At 34.3% G+C, this 24,608-nt stretch overlaps 1 protein-coding gene across 4 annotated transcripts in view; it reads right to left on the bottom strand.

Annotated features, from left to right (window-relative positions):
• LOC145260617 (sodium/potassium/calcium exchanger 4-like) overlaps positions 1-24,608 on the bottom strand; it is a 605,323-nt gene that overhangs the window by 126,687 nt on the left and 454,028 nt on the right. The gene's annotated exons all lie outside the window — the stretch shown is intronic.

Here is a 24,608-nt window from a genome sequence, read left to right as displayed (position 1 = left end):
GTGTGTATATGGGTATGTATATATGTGTATATATGTATGTATATGTGTATGTATGTGTATATTTACGTTTATCAATATCGCTATATGATTGACATAATCATTTGTGTCACTCTCCTTGTTGCTGATATTATAAACTTTATTATTATCAACATCTTTATTAGTTTTTTATACTTATTACTAAATTTTGTTACTATAATTACTTTATTATTATTTTTTTGTTACATTTATCATCATTATGACATTATCACATTTTCACAGCCTTAAAAAACTATGATTCTGCAACACTTAAAAAATTATAATCATCAATCCTACACTTTTGCTTTTAATAATGACATCGAATTTCTTTATAGAAAGATCTGTTTCATTCTGTTTAGACAATTTCCGGTCACAGTAATACGAGCTTTCACTGCCCCCCCCCGCTTGAAATCACTTTTTCTTTTTAAAAAAGCTCAATAAGCCGAGGATGAAGGTTCTCATTTTGGATCTCTCTCTTCTTACTATTAGATCCCATTTGACTAGCGACGGACTTCTCTTTGGACTACGGCACTGCCCGAAAAAAAAAAAAAAAAACAGTTTGCATTATTCCAGCTGTTTCGAAAACTTTCCAATCGGAATTTTGAAAACTTTCCAATTGGATTATATGCATCATCACACTGGATTTATCTTGGAATCCATTCTATCTTAAAAAACTATTTTGCATTTTGGATCAACTCTAGAGGAGTTTCATTAAAGCTGAAATATTATACAATTGCGAATTACTTAGGACCTCCATTCAGTCATGGCTGAAGGAACGAGAGCATGATACCCCCGTGAGGTAAATAAGGGGTTCCATTCGAAATTCCAGAGTCCAACATGATACACCTTAAGAAGATATTGTTCGATTGACTACTGTACACTCTTTAACTCTTATCCTCGAGTGGCCTATGGGCCTTGATAAGTGGTAACTCCTATGTAAAAAAAAAATCGGTCACCCATCTGGTACAGACCAGGCTCAACCATGCTTAACTTCGGTGAACTAATGAGAACCTGTGTATCAACGTGATTATGTCGTATACAGGCAATCTATAAAATCGCTAATTAAAGTTATATATTGTCAAAATAATATCTGTAATGTTTTTTTAAGTATTAATTGGACCAAGTTATTACAATTCTCTAATTAATTGTTAAAATAATGTTGTCTAATTTATGTTCTTATGTAACGTTGTCTATGTTTACACGCGTGTTAACATGTAGACATTCAGAACCCAACACGTTGTAGACTCAGTCGCAAAGGAGACAAAGAATAGGAAAAAAAACTTCAACTCGGTGTTTCAGGTTTCAAGAAAAGACATTTATTCCTCATTCTCCCGCAACGCGTGCCTTCTTGTTACGACTGTGACGCCACCCACGTCTCTAAGGTGAGCGTCTCTCCGTGTACACGTTCTTTTTAGACTCTTTTTCTTTTTCCTTGCCGTGACGTCACTTCGCACATGGCTCAGCATTTCCATACCCCTGCCATACGCGTGTCCGTGCTCTATTACAATCAATCTTTTAAAAAAAAGTTACAAAAAGTTTCCAAATGTTAAAATGTATAAATATATTAAATTTTTAATTGTTTGGTATAACAGCTATTTTTGTATTAACCCCCCCCCCCGCCCCCTTCATTGTTAGCTATACTACATGTTTGCTTCATTTTTGAGTTGGTTTGGCGTTTAGACTAAGAATGAAAGTAAAAAAAAAAAATAGGGGTACCAATACTGTTTTAACAATCGATTGACGCATAGTGTATTTTTTTGGTAAGATGATCATTTATGCCAGAGAAACATGTTCTCATTGAAATAGAAAATTACTTTCTAGAGGGGGGAAAAAATCAATGTTCGTTCCGCAAAGCGCTCGGTTGATGAATATGGGAACAAATGGAACGCGCATGGAAAGGTCGGATAGTTTTTGGAATTATTCTTTCTCGCTTATAAGATTGTCCGATGGCTGGGAAATAATCAAATCTTCGCAATAGCAGCATGCGTATGGAAACGTGTTAGCGTAATGTACTTCTACCAATCTTGTTTCTGCTTCTTCTACACGAAAAATTCGAATGCAAAAACGCGATAAAACCAATTTCTTTAAACTGAGAAATGAAATAATAAAAGAACATATTCATATATAGTTTTCGACTGTAAAAACAGTAGTTGGCAGCCCGGCGTTGCCCGGTCGTACAATCCGCTTAAATATTATACAGTAGCGTCCAAAACTAAGGGACAAAGTTTTAAAACCTAATATTTGATAGAAATAACAACTGTGAAAAGCTGAAATTTTGACAACTGATAGTCGTTATCATCCATAATCTATATATCTATAAAAGTGAACGTGCCTGTGTATCTGTGTGTCTGTGTGTCTGTGTACATTTCCCTACGCAATAACTCTGTCAATTTTAAGTCTACAGACTCGAAATTTGATTGAATTTGGGAAAATCGATATGATCGGTTTTCGGACAGAAATTTGGCTAAGGAGATCAAAGTTCAACGATTTGACCTTTCAGAACTCTACCAAACTCCTCCGATAATTTTGGGTCTAAACACTTGAAATTTTAGATATAGGTTCCTTGGACATGGATCTAACTTAATAACTTGATTTGAGTCCAAAACAATAAATGTTAAGGGGTCATAATAGGGGTAAAATTTAAAAAAATTGACGGTTTTTTATTTTATTTTATTATTTTGGTTCAGCATACACCTCCAAACACCCGGGCAACGCCAGGCACCCATGGTAGTAACATGCTAAAATTTGAATCATTGGCAAAGGATAGAAAAAGAATTATAACAATTATTTATTTATTTTCCAAATAGGAACGTCCAAAAGTAAGGGACAAAATCGAGAAAAACATTGTAAACAGTATGCTATATTCAAATTTTTTATTTCCTCTAAAGAATAAGACTTACTTTGTCATTTAGTTTTGGACGCCACTGTATATTAATTTATACAGATTGCGAATGAATTATTATAGAATCAATCCTTTATTAATTACTTGCGGGGTTACCCAGTGTTGCCCGGATGTGTATAGGTGTAATAAGGAATCCCGGGGGCATAAAAAGTGGTAGTAAAAATGTTGTAGTAGGCAGGTAGGCTCGAACCCGTAATGCGAAGGGCAAAAAAAAGGTAACGTCTTAGCTGATCGAAAGGAGACGATGACTTATGAAAATGTCGACGTAAAAGCCGACCCCTCCTTGTAAAAAACTGCCCAGTTGAGGGTGGAGCAATGAATGTTTTACGCCAATTTTTCGATATTTGTCGTCCGAATTGTCGAGCTTTAAAACGATTTCGATCTCGTGAGGATCTGTCACGTGTGTCGAAAGTTTTTGTGAGAGACACAAACACACACACATTTTTTGCCCTTTATATATATACTAGCGGGGGGTACCCGGCGATGCTTGAGATAAATAAAAACTCCGGGGGGTGTTAAATAATAATAATAATAATAATAATAATAATAATAATAATAATAAAATGTTTTGGTAGGTGTGTATGAGAATCGAACCCGTACCCTTGAGTTGGAAATTAATGTGTGAAAAAAAAACCGTGCTACGTTAACCATTGAGCCACGGCGACAGACAATGTTAAGCAGGTTTGAATTTATTTATGTAATTATAAAAACAGGCGTGCGCAATAAAAGTTAACTCTGCTGCTTCCATATGACCTAATTAAGAAGGTCAAATAGAAGTCATGCAGTTGTTTACCAAAATTTGACTGTATTTTCTCCCAACAGTTGTTGGGGAGATGGAAACCAGCTCCCAATTGTCCAAATTGAATAGCAATTGTCTGATGTACAACATTGATCAAAATTGATTGCTTCTGGACATTTCCCGGCGCAATGCAGACGACTTGTTAACTTTGAATTAGTTTCGCTTTTTATACGAAAAAGCCTCATCAACACGCGAGAAGCCAAAATAGGAATAATTTTGTAAAAGTCGACGTAAATAAATCTAGATGCGACGCACTTTCCCAAATCGTACATATTATTATTTAGGACCCATATAAACAGTTTTAAGCGATCGTAACGACATCGGAACCGTGTGCGAGAAAAGCCTTTTGAAGACCTACACGAAATGGTCACATACATTTTGCCTTCTTGATATATATATATATATATATATATATATATATATATATATATATATATATATGAGAGAGAGAGAGAGAGAGAGAGTGAGTGAGAGACAGAGAGAGAGAGAGAGAGAGAGAGACTAGCGAGGCGTTGCCCAACTGTTTGAAAGCGTGTGTTGAGAAAAAAAAAACGTTGTAGTAGGCAGGCAGGCAGGCAGGCTTGAACCCGAAAAAAAACGAAAATGAAAGAAACGTGACATTTTACCGCTTGACCACGAAGGAAAAGGATTGAAAAGCGTTCTAACTCAGCGATCTAAAAGTTGACATGTAGAAAGTGAAAGTTAAGTGAATGATCACGCACTTAAGTTAGTTTTGAGTTTCCAGCTTCCCCTAAGAGGTGGGGGGCTCTGGCAGTGTCTTAAGGAATAGCAATTGTCTGATATGAAGGGAATTTCCCACAGTGATCAAAACTGATTACCCTTTCAAGACGTGCAGGCCAGTATTTCGATTCAGTTTCACTTTTATATGAAAAAGCCAAACAAACACGCGAGAGGAAGAACTTAAATAAAAGATAGAGACGACCTCCTTTTGTAAATCGGAGATATTATAATCTAGGGAGTATATAAAAAGTCATAAGAAATAGTAACCTCCCGACCCTCTCTCAAAAAAAGCCTTTGCTGGACATACAAAAACGCGTGCGCCGCTTTTGCCTTATATATATATATATATATATATATATATATATATATATATATATATATAGTCTTTGAAGTTTTTAACTTTTAAAACTATACAAAAAATTACTTTTTATCATTCGTTAAAAAAAAACATCTAGTCAGTAAGTCATTTAATCACCTGCAATCACTCCATCAACTCTCTCGAATTTCCTATTATACCAATTTCTTTTATTTTTCAAGGGATCATCAGTTGTTTACCATGAAACACTGTTTCGGTGATATATATATATATATATATATATATATATATATATATATATATATATATAAATTATATATTACGAGGAATAATTTGCCCAGTGAACTAATTTGCAAAAAAAAAAAAAAAATAAAATAAAATAAATAATTAAAAATAAATAAATAAATAATAATGATAAGGTCGTTCATCAAATTCCGTCTGTGTTTGTTTACAATTCTTTTTGATCTATTCGAACGGAATAAAAAATAGAATTACATTTGGAACACCCAAGACCAAAACAGAAATCTTTTTTTCAAAATCCCAGATCATAGGATATAGTGCAAGGCGATCCTTACAAAATATAAGTATCGACATTCGATTTAATACTAGCAAACATCGATATCCGAAGGATCACGGCAAAAGGTTGTTTAGTTTTAAAATTTATCGATTAATAAGAAGGCACTTTCGAAATCAATATAAACATTAAACGAATATTTTTTATTGGAATATGAAATGATTTTACGGTTCTGATTCTTTTTAGATGAGGATTGATAATTTGTATTATTTGGATTTTTCGGACTACTGTTCTCATTTTGAGTGTAACCTCCGATCTTCTCCAGATGTATCTTGTCTACTTCGGGAATCTTTTGTCCCCCAAGAACCCGTGACGAAGTGGATAGAGTATTTGGTGAGATACAGCTGTAGATGTCACGTTTTGGGAAATTAAAGGTTCAATCTCTAGCGTGGGCGATACTCTAAACATATAATTGCGAATAAGTACTTCTACTAAGTCATGCTGACGGAACGAGAACATGCTACCCCCGTGGATTAAATAAACGTCTCTGGTCAAAATTCTATGCAAATTCCTGAGTTGCAGAGAAGGATTTTGGAGTTCGACAAGATACATCTGAAGAAAATCGGAGGTTACGTCAACCCAAACGTTGTGCAAATAACACTAAAGATAAGGACAGTAGGCGGCACATCATAGGAAATGGCGTCTTTTGGAAAAATTTGCACATTCTTGGGCAAATTAAAACTTGTAGAATTTAGAATGAAAATGGTATAAACAAATTCTCAAGAACATTTTCTTTTGTTTCTTCCTACGCCAGAGAATTAAAATTCTCGCCCCTCCCTTTCTCTCCCTATCTATCTATTTCGCTCTCTCTTTCTCTCTCTCTCTTTCTCTCTCTCTCTCTCTATCTATCCATCTATTTATCTCTTTCTCTCTCTTTCTCCTTCTCTCTATCTATCTCTATATTTTTTCTCTCTCATCCGTTGTTATTTTGTGTGATTTGAACAATGGCGCCGTCAGATTTTGACGCTCCAATTAACACTCCAATAATATTTCAATGTTCCCGCCAAAAAATCGACTGCTTTCATGCAAAATTGTAGCGAAGTTTATTCAAGTGAAGAACCAGGAACCAACCTAATCGATTTTATATATTGAATTGGCCAAAAAGTTGGTTCGTGTTTTTTTTTTTATGTTATCTTTTCCGGCAAGACGATTATGGCAATTTGTTGACATAGGTTATCCCGCTATAAAGAGGAGGTAATGCCTGAGAGGATGGTATTCTGTCAACAGAACAGACACTGCGTTCTCCCACAATAGAGAAGGTAATACCTGGGAGGATATTTTCATGACATATGCTTGAATCAGCATTCCCATCAAAACTTTTATTGTAAACTCTACGAAACTCCATTTTTTTTTAAATTTTGGGTTGACCGAAAGTCCTTTGGTTTTGTCTTTAATACTACTTTTCCGGCATACTAAAGACCGTTTTATATTGCAATTTTTCGTCAGTGTGTGAATAACTTTCTAGTATAAGAGTTCTTTCATGTTGTTTGTTTTTCATGCGTTTAAATTAGGCACCGCCAAAAATGGCCGAAAAATCAAGTTGTTGTTGTTTTTTAAAACGAAATTACATTTATTAAAATCCATTATTTCTGAGTAACTTTTTTTTCCAGAAAGATAAAACCCTGCATTTTATCATATAGAAAGCAGAATAATGTAAAAATTTTCTACTATTTTTAATTAAATTTTAAATGTTAAATTTTCCCCAAAAGTTAACAATTGGCGTTTTTTGTTTTGCACAAAAAAATGTATATAAATAGTTAAAAAAAAAAAAAAAATGGTTTTTGAAAGAATTAATTTGTTTATTTCTTGTCTAAGATTTACGGTGATTTTCTATGAGAATATGCAAAAATATTATAATATAAGTACCTGGATTTAAAATAATTCCACTTATTCATATAGGCAACCAGTTACTTCGAGTCGATTTGATTACTGTTTACATTTGTGCTTGATAAAAAGACCAAAAAGCCTAAAAAAAACTTATTTTTCAGTGACGAAAATTTCAATGTATTATTAAGCTGAGGCTGGCCAGTACCAGATGAGTGACCATTTGTATGAGTTTGGTTTTTTAACGTGTATGTGTGTGGGGGCCAGGCTCTCCAAAATGGGGAGGGGGCAATTTAAAGCAGAATTAAAAAAATATTTCAGCGCGTTTGGTCTACCGTAGTCGAAAGGCGGCAAACGTTTCCAAACTTGATCGAAAAAATAATGATATTTTTAACACAAAGGGCACAATATTTATCGAATTTTTTTGTATCGATTCTTCAAAGCATGCCCTGTTTAATAATGGTCATGCATTATTCGTCTCACTAAAAAGAAATTGTTAATTTATTTATCAAAGATTTTAAAATGGCTTTTTTCGTATAAATATTTAAAAAATATTTTTTTGTTTTGCTTAACTTAAATTAATTATTTTACTTAACATATTCACCGAATTTCACATTTCAAAACTCAAAAGCGGGATAATTAAACACAATCGAAGTTTTGATATTCAGACATCAAAATAAGGTATGCAAACAAGTCTTTTTTTAATCTATAATCCCGTCCCTTACAACAACATAATATGTTTTGTTCAGTTTCAGATGATTATTTAAGCATATTTGGAACCCCCTCAAAACAAGGGGGTTTTGTAAGCAAAATATATATATATATATATATATATATATATATATATATATATATATATATATCGTTTATGAAAAATAAGTGCAGTGTTATAAAGTTCATTCTTCTCTTAATAAACGCTGGAAATTTCGTATTAATTGGATAATTATCTGATTTTTGGTAGATTTTTAAAAAGACGGTCCGTCAAAAAGTACTTACCTGCCCCCCCCCCAGTTTTGGCGGTGCCTAGTTTAAATGGAAGATATTTGATGCTTTTCTTGTATTGCAAAATATTTAAAAAAAATATCTCCAGAAACCTATAATTTTTCATTGAGAGATGCTCCTTATAATATATAATCGACGGTGAAAAAGCGAAAGCCGTAGTTTAACAAAATTGTTGTTTGACAACCAGACAAATCGCAGACATTCTCAATATTCTTAAATCGGTTATATTTCTAAACTTAATGTTTGGGTCCTTCTGACAGAAACAAAAACCGAACTTAAGTTAGGTTAATTTATCCCTGACGATGAATCCCGAAGGATGGGAAAGTACTCAGACATGATAAACATCGAGATTACATCAGCCAGTTCCCGCCAGAAGTGAAGACTGTTATTCGGAAGGTGGAAAGAATCGGAAATAGAATTAATAGGCAAAAAGCGTCTATTTTATTTAATGAAATATGCAAGAAAGAAAAAATGCTGCATTATCAAGGCCAGGATGCCACTCGAGGACAAGGGTTCAAAAGTCTGCAGTAGACAATTGGACAATATAGTAACCGTTAGTAAAAGAAATTCGGTAAATTTGTTAACTTATATGGAACGGCTCATCAAAAACTTGTTTACGTTAGACTTGAAGACAGCCATATTGTAGTCTGCTGGAAAGCAGGAAAACGGAAGACAATTACATAGGCGCGCAGTTCTAAGAAAGAAGCTTCGTTCATGGAAACTACGTTAAGGTTTAGGCACAGATAAAGGGTGGGGAAAATTATTGATAGTGTTTTCTGCTAAACGGGTGTTTCTTGTGAAAGTTTGGCGAGGGGGGACCATAGATTGAAGCTCAGTCGAACACTTGCCATGAAAATAACGATAAAGCAGAGACAAACTCGCAACATTTCTTCTGTAAGAAAGAGGTTGCAGGGAAGAGAGAATGACATCCCCTACGAGGCTACGAAGTTTATTTTGAACTCTATCAAGACAGGATAAGTCCTTTCTAGCAGGAGCTGCCAGAAAGGACTTATCCTTAGACTTACCTGGCTCTCATATAGATAGAGAATTGGTTCAGCAGTGAGATATCTACTGGATCGAGAGAAGGAACCCAGTATTTTTCCAGCGGCGTTGGCAACAGATTTAATCTATGTGTTCCATTTCAGATCAGAAGTAAAGGCCAAGCCCAGAAGCTTGTCAAAAAATGAGGCCTCCCCAAGACGAAATCCATTCATTTCAATTGATGCCAGATTGGATCAGAGCGTTGATGATGTAAAGATAAAAGCTTGGTTTTAGAGGCATTAAAAGTAACAACCCACCTCTTTCCCCATTGTACCACGTGCTCAAGATCATGGGAGAGAGAATCGGAGAGAACTTGGTCATTTGCGGTCTTAGATGTGCTACCATAGATAGTAGTGTCATCAGCATAAATGTCTACGAATGATGTAAGGATGTGATTTGGAATATCATTAATGTAGATCAAGAAGAGAGTTCGGCCCAGGATGGACCCCTGAGAGACTCCAGCACTAATACTGTGAGCTTCTGATTTCTGTTCATCAACCACTACTCTTATGAACCTATCAGAGAGAAATCAATTAATAATTGAGAAGACATTTCCTGCTATACCATAGCTGGAGATCTTGTGAAGTAAACCTTTATGCCATACTCTATCAAAGGCCTTTGATATGCCAAGAGCAATTTCCCTAGAAAGGTAGCCTCCGTCGAGAGATTCGCTAATCCTATGAGCAGCACTGTAAGCACATTCGCAGAACGGAAACAATATTGCGTGTAACTAAGAATATATATATTCAGTAAAATGATTCATAATCAAAATCGTTCACACATGTTTCCACCGCTCGGCAACATTTCACATAAACTACGAAAATGTTCTTTTACATTTTAAACACATCTTGAGTATATTCTAAATATTTTACATTTTAAATACTTTCTGAAGAGGACGCTTCACAGAACGTCTGAAACGCGTTAAAAACGAGTTCAATGATTTAAAAACATTATTACAATGACCTACACATAATTTTCAATGAAAAATCAAAACACGGAATAATAAAATTATGTTATAAAATACACATTGTTGGTAGCCCCCTTATTTTAATATTCACCTTTCTCTTGTTGGAATTTCTTAACCCATTTTATTATTTATATATATATATATATATATATATATATATATATATATATATAATAAATTCCACAGCCAAACAACTTCATAGCCCAAAAGAGCCATGACAGTCAACGAACCGGAAGTCCAAGACTCGGGTTTCGCCCTCATTTAGGATCATCAGTTAGACACATCCGAACACAGGATTCGAAACCCGACCTCTTGCATGCGAGGCAAGCACTCTGCCAACTATGCAAACGCCTCGCACACAAGAAATTCTATTAACTAACACATATCAAGCAAAATGCGCCGACTATGAAACGGACCTACTTTGTCTCGACAAGGGACGCGGTCATCCAACCAGCTAATAGCCCAAGCCGATGTCTCACAAGTAGGAGTTTCAACTCGACAGGACGACACCATCCAGCAATACTAACCTAGCGAGCAATGAATGATAGGATTTTCAGAATATGAGAGATTATATATAATAAATTCCACAGCCAAACAACGTCGTAGCCCACAAGAACCACGACGTTGTTTGGCCGTGGAATAAATTATATATATTAGCTTTACCCTGCCACGCGTTGCTGTGGCTCAATTTGTGTCTAATGGAAAAGTCTAATAAAAAGAGAAAATGCATGTTTCTTATCAATCGACTTCTACAAAGAGAAAAAAAAATGCGAAAATGTAAGAAGTGGTACTCTTGCAGAACATAATGGTTTGATATTTTAGTGTTTTTATTTAATGTAAAATGTTTAATCATCTCGAAGAACACAGTGTTTATGTCTGTATTTGGAGAAGACAAATGGTCGCGGACTCTGATGAATATGTTAACTTTGGGTAAATAAGTTAAAAATAATATTAAACAGTGTCAGAGTTTTTCTTTTAGTTTGAATTGACTTTCGCGAACGTAACGTAACCAACGGTGTCCGCCAGCAGTTGTATGTTTGAAAGATACAGCTAAAGACTGTTTTTCGAGCCGACTACATTAAATCGAAAGGGTTTGATGGACAAGTTGTGGGGAACTAAGTATGTAGCAAATGCAATTACGTTAATGAAGAAGAAGAAGAAGAAGAAGAAGAAGAAGAAGCATTCATAAATGTAAATGTAAACACGCACAGAATTGTTTAGCAATGAAGAAGCAATCATAATTTTCTGATCTTAATCGGACCTTTATCTGGTTTTTTTTTATTTTGTTTTTGTTTTTCAATTTGAATACAAGTAATTACACGATTTAAATATGTAAATAATAAAATTAAATAGTAAATTGCTCATAGTTAGAATCGTCGGTTAGAGTCGTCAAAACCGGAAGTAGGAACCGAATAGTCGCGCAGTTTATGGCAATGTTTTTGTTTTTGATTTTCAAGCGTAATGCAAGTAATTTCACGATCTCGTTGCGTTGTAATAGTATAAATTTTTTTTCTGTTTTTGATTTTCAAGCGTAATGCAAGCAATTTCACGATCTCGTTGCGTTGTAATTGTATTAATTTTTTTCTGTTTTTGATTTTCAAGCGTAAGGCAAGTAATTTCACGATCTCGTTGTGTTGTAATAGTATAGGCACCGCCAAAACTGGGGGGGAGCAGGTCAGTACTTTTTGACGGACCGTCTTTTTAAAAATCTACCAAAAATCAGGTAATTTTCCGATCAATACGAAATTTTCAGCGATTATTAAGAGAAGAATGAACTTTATAAGGGTCTACTTATTTTTCATAAACGATATTTATATATATATATATATATATATTGCTTACAAACCCCCTTGTTTTGAAGTGGGAACAAATATGCTTTAAATAATCATCTGAAACTGAACAAAACCTATTGTGTTGTTGTAAGGGACAGAATTATAGATAAAAAAGACTTGTTTGCATACCTTATTTAGACGTCTGAATATCAGAAATTCGATTGTGTTTAATTATCCCGCTTTTGAGTTTTGAAGTGTGACATTCGGTGAATATGTTAAGTAAAATAATTAATTTAAGTTAAGCAAAACAAAAACAAATTTTTTTTAAATATTTATAGGAAAAAAGCCATTTTAAAATCTTTGATAAATAAATTAACAATTTATGACCATTATTAAACAGGGCATGCTTTAAAGAATCGATACAAAAAAAATTCGATAAATATTGTGCCCTTTGTGTTAAAAATAGCATCATTTTTTTCGATCCCGTTTGAAAACGTTTGCCGCCTTTCGACTACGGTGGACCAAACGCGCTGAAATAATTTTTTTTTATTCTGCTTAAAATTGCCCCCCCACTTTGGGGAGCCTGGCCCCCACACACATACACATTAAAAACCAAACTCATACAAATGGTCACTCATCTGGTACTGGCCAGCCTCAGCGTTAATAATACATTGAAATTTTCATCACTGAAAAATAAGTTTTTTTGGCCTGTTTGGTCTTCCATAGTTTGCTTCTTATCAAACGCAAACGTAAACAGTGTCGATCTAGACTCTAGATCGACGCGAAATTACTGGTTACCTATATGAATAAGTGGAATTATTTGAAATCTAGGTACTTATATTATAATATTTTTGCATATTCTCTTAGAAAATTATCCTAAATCTTAGTTAGACAATAAATAAATAAATTAATTCTTTCAAAAACCTTTTTTTTTTAATATTTGTGTACGTTTTTTGTACAAGACAAAAAATGTCAATTGTTAACTTTTTGGGAAAATTTAACATTTAAAATTTTATTAAAAATAGTAGAAAAAGTTTTACATTATTCTGTTAACTATATGATAAAATTCAGGGTTTTATCTTTCTGGAAAAAAAAGTTACTCAGAAATAATGGATTTTAATAAATGTAATTTCGTTTTAAAAAACAACAACACATTGATTTTGCGGCCATTTTTGGCGGTGCCTATAATAGTATTAATTCTTTTTCTGTTTTTGATTTTCAAGCGTAATGCAAGTAATTTCACGATCTCGTTGCGTTGTAATAGTATTAATTTTTATCTGTTTTTGATTTTCAAGCGTAATACAAGTAATTTCACGATCTCGTTGCGTTGTAATAGTATTAATTTTTTTTCTGCTTTTGATTTTCAAGCGTAATGCAAGTAATTTCACGATCTCGTTGCGTTGTAATAGTAATTTCTAAAAAAAAAATGAGATGTTAGTTTTAAAAATAATTGTGTAGTAATAAACGAAGCTCATATTAAGATTCCTCGGTTGGGGTCGTCAAAATCGGAAGTATAAACTTAGTAGTCTCGCTAATCTTAATCGGACGTTTAGCGTGTTTATTTATTTAATTTTTTTGTTTTTGTTTTTTACGTAAAATGCAAGTATTTTTTTCGTTTGTTTTTTTTTAAGTAAAATGCAAGTAATATCACGGTATCGTTTCATTCGAATAATAAATGGTAACAAAGAAATTGTTTGTTTATTTAATAATTAATTTTTAGTACTAATAAATAAAGCTCATAGTCAGATTCTGTGGTTAGAGTTGTCAAAACCGGAAGTAAAATCCGAGTAGTCACGCAGTTTGCGTTGTACGTTAAAGGAAAAAAAAAGCAAAAAGGCAAAAAGATAATGCTAATTGGACCGTAATTATTAAGTTTTTTATGGGAGAGAAGCGAAAAAAATGGGAAAAATGGCTTTAATAACCCTTTACGATTCCAAATCGGTGTTTATTCCCACTGTTCCTTATGGACGCGTTCTCAGCGGTGTTAAGTGGTAGCAGGAGTAGTAGGAATTTAATAGAGAGAAAAGATTGTACAACTTCCATTGATTCTAACCGGTTTTGGCAGTGAGCTCTCGCCGGGAAAAAATATAGGAATGTACGGTAATCGAGGAATTGTAAGGATAATAGGCCTATAACACACCTCAGATCCTGTGCTGCAGTTTGTGCACATTACATTTGCATGTAATGTCCTGATTTTAATGCTAGTAAGGTCAAACTCACACGAGAAAAAATGAGTTCATTTTATTTATATAGATAGATAGAAGACAGATAGATAGAAGAAGAATAGATAGATAGAAGAAGAATAGATAGATAGAAGAAGAATAGATAGATAGAAGAAGAATAGAAGAAGATAGACAGAAGATAGATAGAAAGAAGAAGAAAATAATCTCCCACATTCTGATATATATATATATATATATATATATATATATATATATATATATATATATACACATACATACATATATATATATATATATATATATATATATATATATACATATAATACATGTAGGTTGGTGTTAAAGACAGACATAATCAATATTTATCGATATTTCTACGAAGTGTTCATCAATATTATTCGCTAATATAAATATCCGAACTCCGAAAAAGGCGTTAATATTAATGTTGCGTTTTGGGTGACGCCATTTTTTCCATAACAGACTTATCGGGACGTTGTTTCCATGCGGGTACTTTCAAGCGCTATTTTTATGTCGAATTGAGCGTAATGTTAAAATATAGAATGCGCAACTGCACATGCAATAAAACACACACACACACACACACACACACACACACACACACACACACACACACACACACACACACACACACACACACACACACACACACACACACACATGGAATCCTTAAACTCGTAGCAGGATCGATATCTGCGCTTTTATGGAGGTGAAATAGGATGAGCACTGCCAGAGCCCTAAAAAATGACCGCCAGCAGGCCACTGGTGTTAATGTTTCTGACCAAACAATCAGAGATAGGCTCCATGGGGCCGATCTGACGGCACAACCTCCTTTAGGGGATCATATAATCAGTCCAGCCCCATAGAACTCGATTGTATTTGAGATAGATCACCAAAATTGGCGTCACTGGCGCCCTTTGCTCTTCACCGATGAGAGCAGGTTCATTTTGAGAATACGCAACAGAAGTGAAAGCTGCTTGCAGCATCATTTAGCATGATTGGTTTTGTGAGGTGATGCCAGTGATGATCTGGTGAGACATATCTGTGGATGGAGTACAGAAGCTACGCTGGTGCAGTGAAACCGTGATCTCGCATGGTTCACGACAACGCCCAAGCTCATGTAGCTGAAGTATGCAGGCACTTCTTGGAGGGGTCCTGGATATGACCTTAAACTATATCCGATAGTGACGCCCCAGCTTGCGAGCTTTGGGGAGTGTGGAGCCACCCTTTAATTGCCATTGCTCCCAGGTCCACTATGACTGGGAGTGATAGTACCTGTTAGGGTCTCAACTATGGGTTAAATACAAACCGACTTGAAAAAAAAAACAACAAATATATTCTATAAAAAAAATGTCTTCCAAATCACTGGATTCGGCATCAAATAACCTAAAAAGGGTTGATATGCCGTAAAACAAAAACAACCAACCAAAAAACTTTTCTGGAGAATGAAAAAATTGATGCCATTAATTGGTCTATACGTTCATCTAACCGAAACCCAATAGAACACCTTAGGATTATTATGTTTAGGCCCACCCGGTACAAGCAAGGTTGCACTTCAGACTGTCCAAGAGCTCAGAATACTATTCGCTACCTACTTAAGAAAAGATGCTATCAGGTATGCATGCAAGCACTTAGAGGTTACACAAACAATTGAGAATCATCTAAAGTTTTTACAATGGCAGTTTTCCAAAATGAACTATTGCATAATTTTTTTGTACACTTTTATTTTTTTAGGTATGTTTTCGTTTCTATCAAATTATGCGGCGCCATTTTGTAACTAATACATCACCTACTTATTATCAGTCAAGATATGCAATATCGTTTTCCTCCGTTTAGATTAGATGATGGTTTAATGCATCGCAATGATCAAAAACAAAAGTCAATGCAGCATCATAATTTTATTAATTTTATTGCGGACTATTATCCTCATCTTTTCTTAGTAGTTCCACGACGTTTCGGCCAATTATTCCTCTGGCCTTCGTCAGGTGGTAACCGAAACGGGATAGGATTCTGAATCTCCTGAATGCATCCTGAGCAATTACTGCCTTCCATAGTTGTTGTCCTCTCACCAATTACTGCCTTCCGTAGTTGTTGTCGTCCCACACAGTAATTGCAGTGGATGCAGTCAGGAGATTCAGAGTTCCTATCCTGTTTGGGTTACCACCTGACGAAGGCCAGATGAATAGTTGGCCGAAACGTCGTGAAACAACTAAGAATAGATGAGGATAATAGTCCGCAATAAATAAAATGAATAAATAATACTCATCTCAATAATGAATTCCAATTAAATAATATATTATAATTTTAGTTGTTTTCTTTTTTTTTTGCGTTTCGCAACATGTAAGGCGTTTTTTTTTTTGTTTTTTTTTCTTTTCTTGTTTGACTGCCCTCTGCAGCGACAATGAAAAATTATCAAAAAAAAAAAAACACACACACAAAAAAAACCCATATATATATATATATATATATATATATATATATATATATATATATATATATATATATATAAGCAAGCGTTGTTAACCCAACAGAATATATATATATATATATATATATATATATATATATATATATATATATATATATATATATATAAGCAAGCGTTGTTAACCCAACAGAATATATATATATATATATATATATATATATATATATATATATATATATATATATATATTCTGTTGGGTTAACAACGCTTGCTTATATATATTTTTTCTATATATATTTTTTTTTTTTTCCATGCATGCTCATACTTTCATTACACCGATGAAGACTGAAGGATCGGTTAAAAATTATGTACTTATAAAAAAAGTTAAAAAAATTTTTTTTCATAATATTATTTTGTATTCCTGCACGTCACCAATTGAAAACGAATAAAGAAAAGTTATAAGCTTTTATACTTTTCGTATTCTTATATATATATATATATATATATATATATATATATATATATATATATATATATATATATAGAGAGAGAGAGAGAGAGAGAGAGAGAGAGAGAGGGGGGAGTATCCAAATTAGTTTGTTCTGATGGAAGAAACGGTTGAGATCAATAAATATATATATATATATATATATATATATATATATATATATATATATATATATATATATTGTTACTGGTTTCATACGTAATGTTTTTATTTGTAGGTGGCGGTGCCTATAGTTGTCTATATCTATTTTATATTTCTCTTATTCTGTCTGCCTGTTTTTTTTTTGTCTGTCTGTCCGTTCCAATTCTTCTCGGAAACTACTGAGCGAAAATTGCTTAAATCTTGTATTGATCTTTTTTGTGATGAGCTGCAGCAAAACAAGCAGGGTGTGATAGCCAGCTTAGAAGTATCCCTGTGGTATTTTGTTCCACAGAAATAAACTTTGCTCGTGGAATTTCCGTTTTGTTTTAGGCAGATATAAAAGTAAGGGAGACTGTTGAGAGTTGCCGTTACACGAGGGTACGGTAGATAGGAGCTCATTCGAGCACCTGCCATGAAAATAATGATAGAGCAGAACTAGGCTTGAAACGTCTCTGCTGTGAGAAAAAAGAAAAGTAGGGAAGAGAAAAGGTATTCGCTCACTAGATTACGAAGCTAGTTTTGTACTCTATCAATTTAGGAAAGGGTTTCTCAGATGTGGCACAGTACTCTTTCTTACGGCATATTTAAACAAGTAGAATATATATATATATATATATATATATATATATATATATATATATATATATATACACATATATATATATGTATATATATATATATGTGGGTTTTGTCTGTGTGTGTGAGAGAGTTAGTTTCCTATCGACTTGAAAACGGTTGAGCTGATTTTTACGAAATTTCGCACAAATGTACTTTATATATCTAGCAGTGTTCTTAAATGAGATAGGTTTAGTATCGGAATGTCTTCGATTAGTATCGATAATCGATAATTGAAAAAACCAGATGAAAGAAGGAACACGCGATTTTAACAAAAGTTAACATCTTACACAGCCTAACATCACAGGTGCAGTTGGGAAGTTTTATGATTGCACAAGCAGAAAGGCCTTGCATATAAAATCAACAATAGGCTGTTTAATAGGACAGAAGCGTGTTCGAAATGAATGTGTTTTTGTTTAAAGCACAATTGAATCGTGATACTTTGCATTTTCTGTTTAAAGCTTAATTTAAACCATTATCATAGCACAAGCAGTAAGACCAGACATATAAAATCAACAGTATATTCTTTGATATTACAGGGGCGCGTTCGATATTAATTTTTCTGTTTAGAGCACAATTGAAGCATGATACTTGACTTTTGTATTTTAAAATTTAATTCACGCCATTATATATAAAAACAATTTAATAAAATCAGCAGTAGGTTCTCTACAGTGCAATGTAGATTACAATGTATTGTGAACTAAGTCAATGTGAGAGGCATGTAAAGTTTATTTCCAGAGCACTGCGATGGATTTCTAACGAAAGCAGGCAATCAATCGATTTGATTGAAAAATGGACGATATCGCGGAAATTCGTGATATCGATGACAATAAAAAAATATGGGAGTGTGAAACATTTGTTGATCATCATTAAATCCCTGCTAAGTTCGGGTCTGCTTGCTAGTATACATGCATGGCATGATCTGACCGAGTTTCATCTCTGGCATCTTTGTTGTTTTATCTTATTTCTATACAATAACATTGTTCGAACAATAACAGCTAAACAAGTGAACATTACAGACAGTGAGACGTGACAGAAGTGATAGGTTTCCATATCGATCTGAAATTGATCATTTGCGTTCGATCCGACCACTGTTCTCCTCAATATAACGGGAGTTTCGTTGCAATCGGAGCTTGATGTCTGTACTTGGGAGATTTTAAGAGAGAGAGAGAGAGAGAGAGAGAGAGAGAGAGAGAGAGAGAGAGAGAGAGGGGGGGAATATCCAAATTAGTTTGTTCTGATGGAAGAAACGGTTGAGATCGATCAAAAACACAGTGCATTATATTGTTTCATGTACAATTACTGGGTGTGTGAATGTGATTATACGGCATAATCAGATCACCGAAGTCAAGCAACGATGAACCTGGCTAGTATCAGATGGGTGACCATTTGGGTCTTCCAGGTGCTATATGTGCTCTCTGCTTATCTCAGCATTGTTTGCAGTCGTCCTGGACTTCTCCTTGCCACTGAACTCAAACAGTGCCGATTCAGGAGAGGTGTGGTTGGAGATTACGCAACACTTGCCGCACAATTACACGCGCAGCTGCCACTAAGGACGGGGGCATTTTTTGTCGTTCAAGACTGAACGGAGGCATCGCATCGATTGTTAAAAAAGTTTTTGGTCTCCCGACAAGAAGAAGGGTGGACCTGTAAATTCACCCTTGTCCGTTCATCCGTTTGTCTGTTCGTCTTTCCGCAGTTTTCTCAATAATTACGGCTTGGAATTTTTTAAAATTTGGCACAAACATTAAACATGATATGAGTCAAAAGGTAACAGAACGAATTTTCTGATAAAACTCCGGTTGTCCCCTCCGCCCATCCAGGGGTACTTTTTGAAAGTTCCATAAAAATATAAGGCATTAATTTTTTTCAGAAAGTTCCATAAAAATCTAAGGCAAAATTGACACTTTTGTGCTTATTAAAAAAATTGATGCCTTAGATTTTTATGGAACTTTCTGAAAAGTTGAAACTAACTGATGTTTATATAATTTTGTTTGTCTATACTTCGCGATAACTCTTGGGTGTGTCCCAGGGGCTCTTTTAAGGGCTAATAAAAACACTACATTTTGGGACTATTTTACCATATTTGTCCAAAATTTTCTGTGTATGTCTATTTAGCAGTTTTGCTCAAATTTAAACATGTTAAAGCCTTAGGGACTTTTGAGGTTAAATTGGGAGGGGGTGGAGCAATGATGGACTTGGTCACTTCTTTTTTTGCATGATGTAGAACTCAAATTTACATATGTTAAGGCCTAAAACTGCACCGTTTGTCCATTTTTACAGGATTTGACGTACCTTGGGGATTTTTAAGGCTAAATGGGGGGGGGGGGAATGCTTAACTTAATCATTTTTTATGCCTCGTTCATTGTGCATTCACGGGGGACCACACATGCTTTATTTGTTTTTTTTTTTAACTTTCATGTTGACTATTCAATTATAGCAGGACGAACACAATTATTTGTTTTAATGAAACTCTGATATAAAGAAAAAACAATCAGATTCTTGGCATTAGACCCATAGAGCATTGCCTCTAACAAATCGATATTTGATTCTGACTTTTCTATTTGTTTTTATTTCTTTTCTACTATGTTTTTTTTTTTTGCAAGAAGATGTATTTCTTTTACATGTCTTTAAAAATATTTATTCAGGTTAGAAAGATTCTTTGACAGGAGGTATTTTCTGTTTATAATCTAAACAGTGCCAATGTCGGTTAAAATAAATATATAATGGCATCAATATTTTTAGAAAAAAAATAAAAACATTCTCACATTTTTCTATTATTTACATATATTTATTATAAAAAATGCGAGCATGAAAAGTAATATGATTAAGCTTAAACATGGAAAAGTAAAGGACTAGTTGTCAAAACTGGAAAAGAAAAAGACAAGATATTCTAGTAAAAAATATAATAAATTTATAACTTAAAATATTGCAGCATTAAGAATTGATTATATAATGTTATAAATTGAATTTAAAAAATTCTTAATGCTGCAACATTTTAAGTTATAAAATTATTATTATTATTTTACTATAATATCTTGTCTCTTTTCTTTTCCAGTTTTAACAACTAGTCCTTTACTTTTCCATGTTTAAGCTTAACCATATTACTTTTCATGCTCGTATTTTTCTATAATCCATGATTTTTGCAGGTTTCCAATAAATTCACTTGTTCTTTGTTTAATTTCAGTCTTTTTTTTCCCCATAAGCACATATGTAATAAAATGTACAGCACTCGTCTGCTTTCAATAAAATACTCCCAATTATTTCATTTTCATGGTTTTATTCTATCTGTTTCACGAATTACTTCTTTTTTCGCGATAGTTGTCGCTGGAGCGATGACGTTGCTATGGAAACCAAACATAAAAAAACGTCGCTCACGGCCTTGTATATTTTTGCGATTTTAAACACCAGAAAATTAATCATAACTTTCGTTTTACTGAACCACAATTGAACTTTTTTTTACATTATAGCTGAGGAGGTGATCTATAAACTGTTATAATTGTTTGAAATGAGTGAGCGGTGAAGCTTTAAAGCAGTTCTAAATGACTAAAACTGCCACTTAACCATATATTCAAACAGTACCTTGTTTGAATGTGATTATATATATATATATATATATATATATATATATATATATATATATATATATATATATACAGGGTGTCCACAATTATGTAGCCAGACTTTGTGGGCACCCTGCACACACACACACACACACACGCGCGCACACACACACACACACACACACACACACACACATATATATATATATATATATATATATATATATATATATATATATATATAGGGTGCCCACAAAGTCTGGCTACATAATCTAGAGGATGCTTCCACAAAGTCTGGCTACATAATGTAGCCAGACCTAATGGACACCCTATACATATATATCATTTACTCGTGATAGTTCTATAATTTCCCCAAATAGTCGACGTAATGAAGCTTTCTTAGTCTTAGCAAAATAAAATGCTTCATCTCATCTGTTATTTGCGTATTTTTTCGTCCATTTGATTTTATTACGTATACCGATACGAAGGTACGTTTGTAAAGTTATAATTGTTTTCTTTCCCCTACACTAGCTCTCCGTTAACAATTACAATAAACCTTTCCAACCACAAACATCTATGACAAATAACACCCTACCTGAAAATTCTTTCCTTCAAACTCCTCGATTTAACATTCACAGGAAATATGAACTGGAATAAATACACTAAGGATATCTGAAGGCTGCTGCAAGGAATATGGGCTCTCTCTATCGTTCTAGAAAACTGCTCACACCTGAGAGTATCCTGTACAGCTGTAAGGCCATCATTCGCCCACGTATGGAGTATTGTTGTCATATATGGTCCGGTGCATCTATCACTAATTTCTCCATCTTGAATAGGATCCAAAAAAAGGGGTCTACAATCTAATAAGCCCCGCTTTGTCAGCTAAGTTCTAACCCCTGTCTCATCACCGCAATTTTTTTTATCCCCGTGCCTGTTTTACATATATTTTAATGGAATGTGCTATGATGAACTCATTGCATTTGTGTCTCCTCGACGCACATATCTTCGACAAATACGCTTAGCAACAAAATTACACCTCTTTAACTGTTTAGGTACCTAAATGCCAGAAAGTTTTCACTCAAATAGCTTATTTCTTAGAACAGCTAGACTTTGGAATTCTTTTCCTGCTGCCTGCTTCCCATACTGTACTGATATGCAGAAGTTTAAATGCAACGTAAACCAACACCTTGTTAATCTTTCTTAGGCATGGTACCAATTTTTAGCTTCTGACGTATATGTTGATATGTGGGTTTTATATTTTATCTGTATATCCATGTACGTGTAAATGCGTGCATATATATATATATATATATATATATATATATATATATATATATATATATATATATATATATATATACGTCGTATCATTTAGTTGATCGTCTAGTGTGTGCATTTTAACATTTATGCAACAGTTCTAACAGGAAACGACTGACGTGGACGTATCGAAACAGTTGTAGACAATCAGTTCCTTTTAACAGATGTAAATAACACAACACATACCTGAATTATTTACGAACATTTATTTATTTATTTATTTTTATTTTTTTTTATTACATTTTCACCCCAAACAAGGCAAATTGCCACTTTGGTGTAGGGGGCTACTATCAGGGGCAACAACTACTGGGGTACTATGTAGGGATTTGGGCAGCAAGGTGTCGGTTCACGTTACACTTGAACTTCTGCACGTCAGTACTGTTGGGGAAGCAGGGACCTGGAATGGAATTCCAGAGTCTTGCGGTTCTGGGGAAGAAACTATTGGAGTAAAAAGATCTTTTACATCTAGGGACCTCTACAATGTGGGGGTGGGATCTAGTAGCCTGTCGGGTTTGTCGAGGGTGCTCGCGTCGTGGGGGCACAAGTGATTGAAGTTCATCAGAGCATTCACCACTAAAATACTTGTAGAACAGGCAGAGGGATGCAACATTTCGTCGATGGGACAGAGGCTGAAGCTTAGATGCCAGTTCAGGGCCTATCAGATTTGCGACTCTCTTTTGAACCTTGTCAAGGAGCGAGAGACTAGTAGCAGATGCACCAGCCCAGATGTGGCAGCAATACTCCATACATGGGCGAATGGTGGCCTTATAGAGGTACAGGATACTTTCGGGTATTTTCACGATCCGGTCGGCATCTTCAGAGATTACACGTTTTACACCTTGGATGCCTGAGATGACGCCTCCCCCCGCGCCATGAAGAGACCAACTCCCCTTTTTGAGTTGTCCGTTCTCTCTGATGTCCAGCTAAAGACGGACTAGAATCTCTCCAAACCTGCATCTCATCACGTGTATCATTACCTGTCTCAGACCAATAGCTAATGTAACCCCAATCTAGTTATTTGTTTATGCAAACCAACAATCATATTTACATCTATTTTTTTATTTTCACATTCCTTTTGCGATATTATTATATTACTAGCAGTTCCGCCCGGTTTTGCTCGGACCCTTTGTACTGTTCATACCTTTATGTGCATATGTACATATTAAAAAGTGTGAATATGTACGGTAATGCCTTTCTCTATAATAGACTTCCTTAACTACCATATAGAAAAGTTGGTAGAGACCGCAAACGTAATTTTTTTTAAGTTTGACCCCAATTTTGGCCCATTAACATTTATATTTTGGGGCTAAAATCAAATTATAAAGTTAGATTCATGTCCAAGTAATCTATATCTAAAATTTCAAGTGTTCAGATCCAAAATTTGCGGAGGAATTTGGTAGAGTCTCAAAGGTCAAATCGTTGAACTTTGACCCTTTAACAGCCAATTTTCTGGCCGCAAACAGATTAAAATATTTTCCCAAATCTCAATACCCCTTATGTCAAATCTCGAGTCTGTAGGCTGAAAATTGGCAGAGTTATTTCGCATGGAAATGTACACCGACAAACAGACAGGCATTTTCACTTTTATAGATATATAGATATGTCAATCATTTTTTCCCAATTTAATTGTTTATTTTTCCAATCATAATTGATCCAGCGACCCGCCGTCGCTCGAATCAATAATAATACTTGGTCCTGCTTGCCACAGTTAACACAGATATTACGCTATGATCACAGCCAAAGGGTCACAACATTACATTACGTTGGGGGTGAAGATGGGTAAAAAAAAAAATAGCCGTAGAACGGAATCTGTCAGAAGTTACCTGTCAGGTCAACGTACGATAACTGACACTCACTTCCGCCTTCTCCAAGAAGGTGTAAT

The sequence above is a fragment of the Euprymna scolopes genome, chromosome 36 (assembly GCF_053919585.1).
Source record: "Euprymna scolopes isolate OS-2025 chromosome 36, ASM5391958v1, whole genome shotgun sequence".
Taxonomy (NCBI): Eukaryota; Metazoa; Mollusca; class Cephalopoda; order Sepiida; family Sepiolidae; genus Euprymna; species Euprymna scolopes.
Note: the sequence above shows the minus strand (reverse complement) of the source record. Positions and strands in the feature narration are given on the sequence as shown.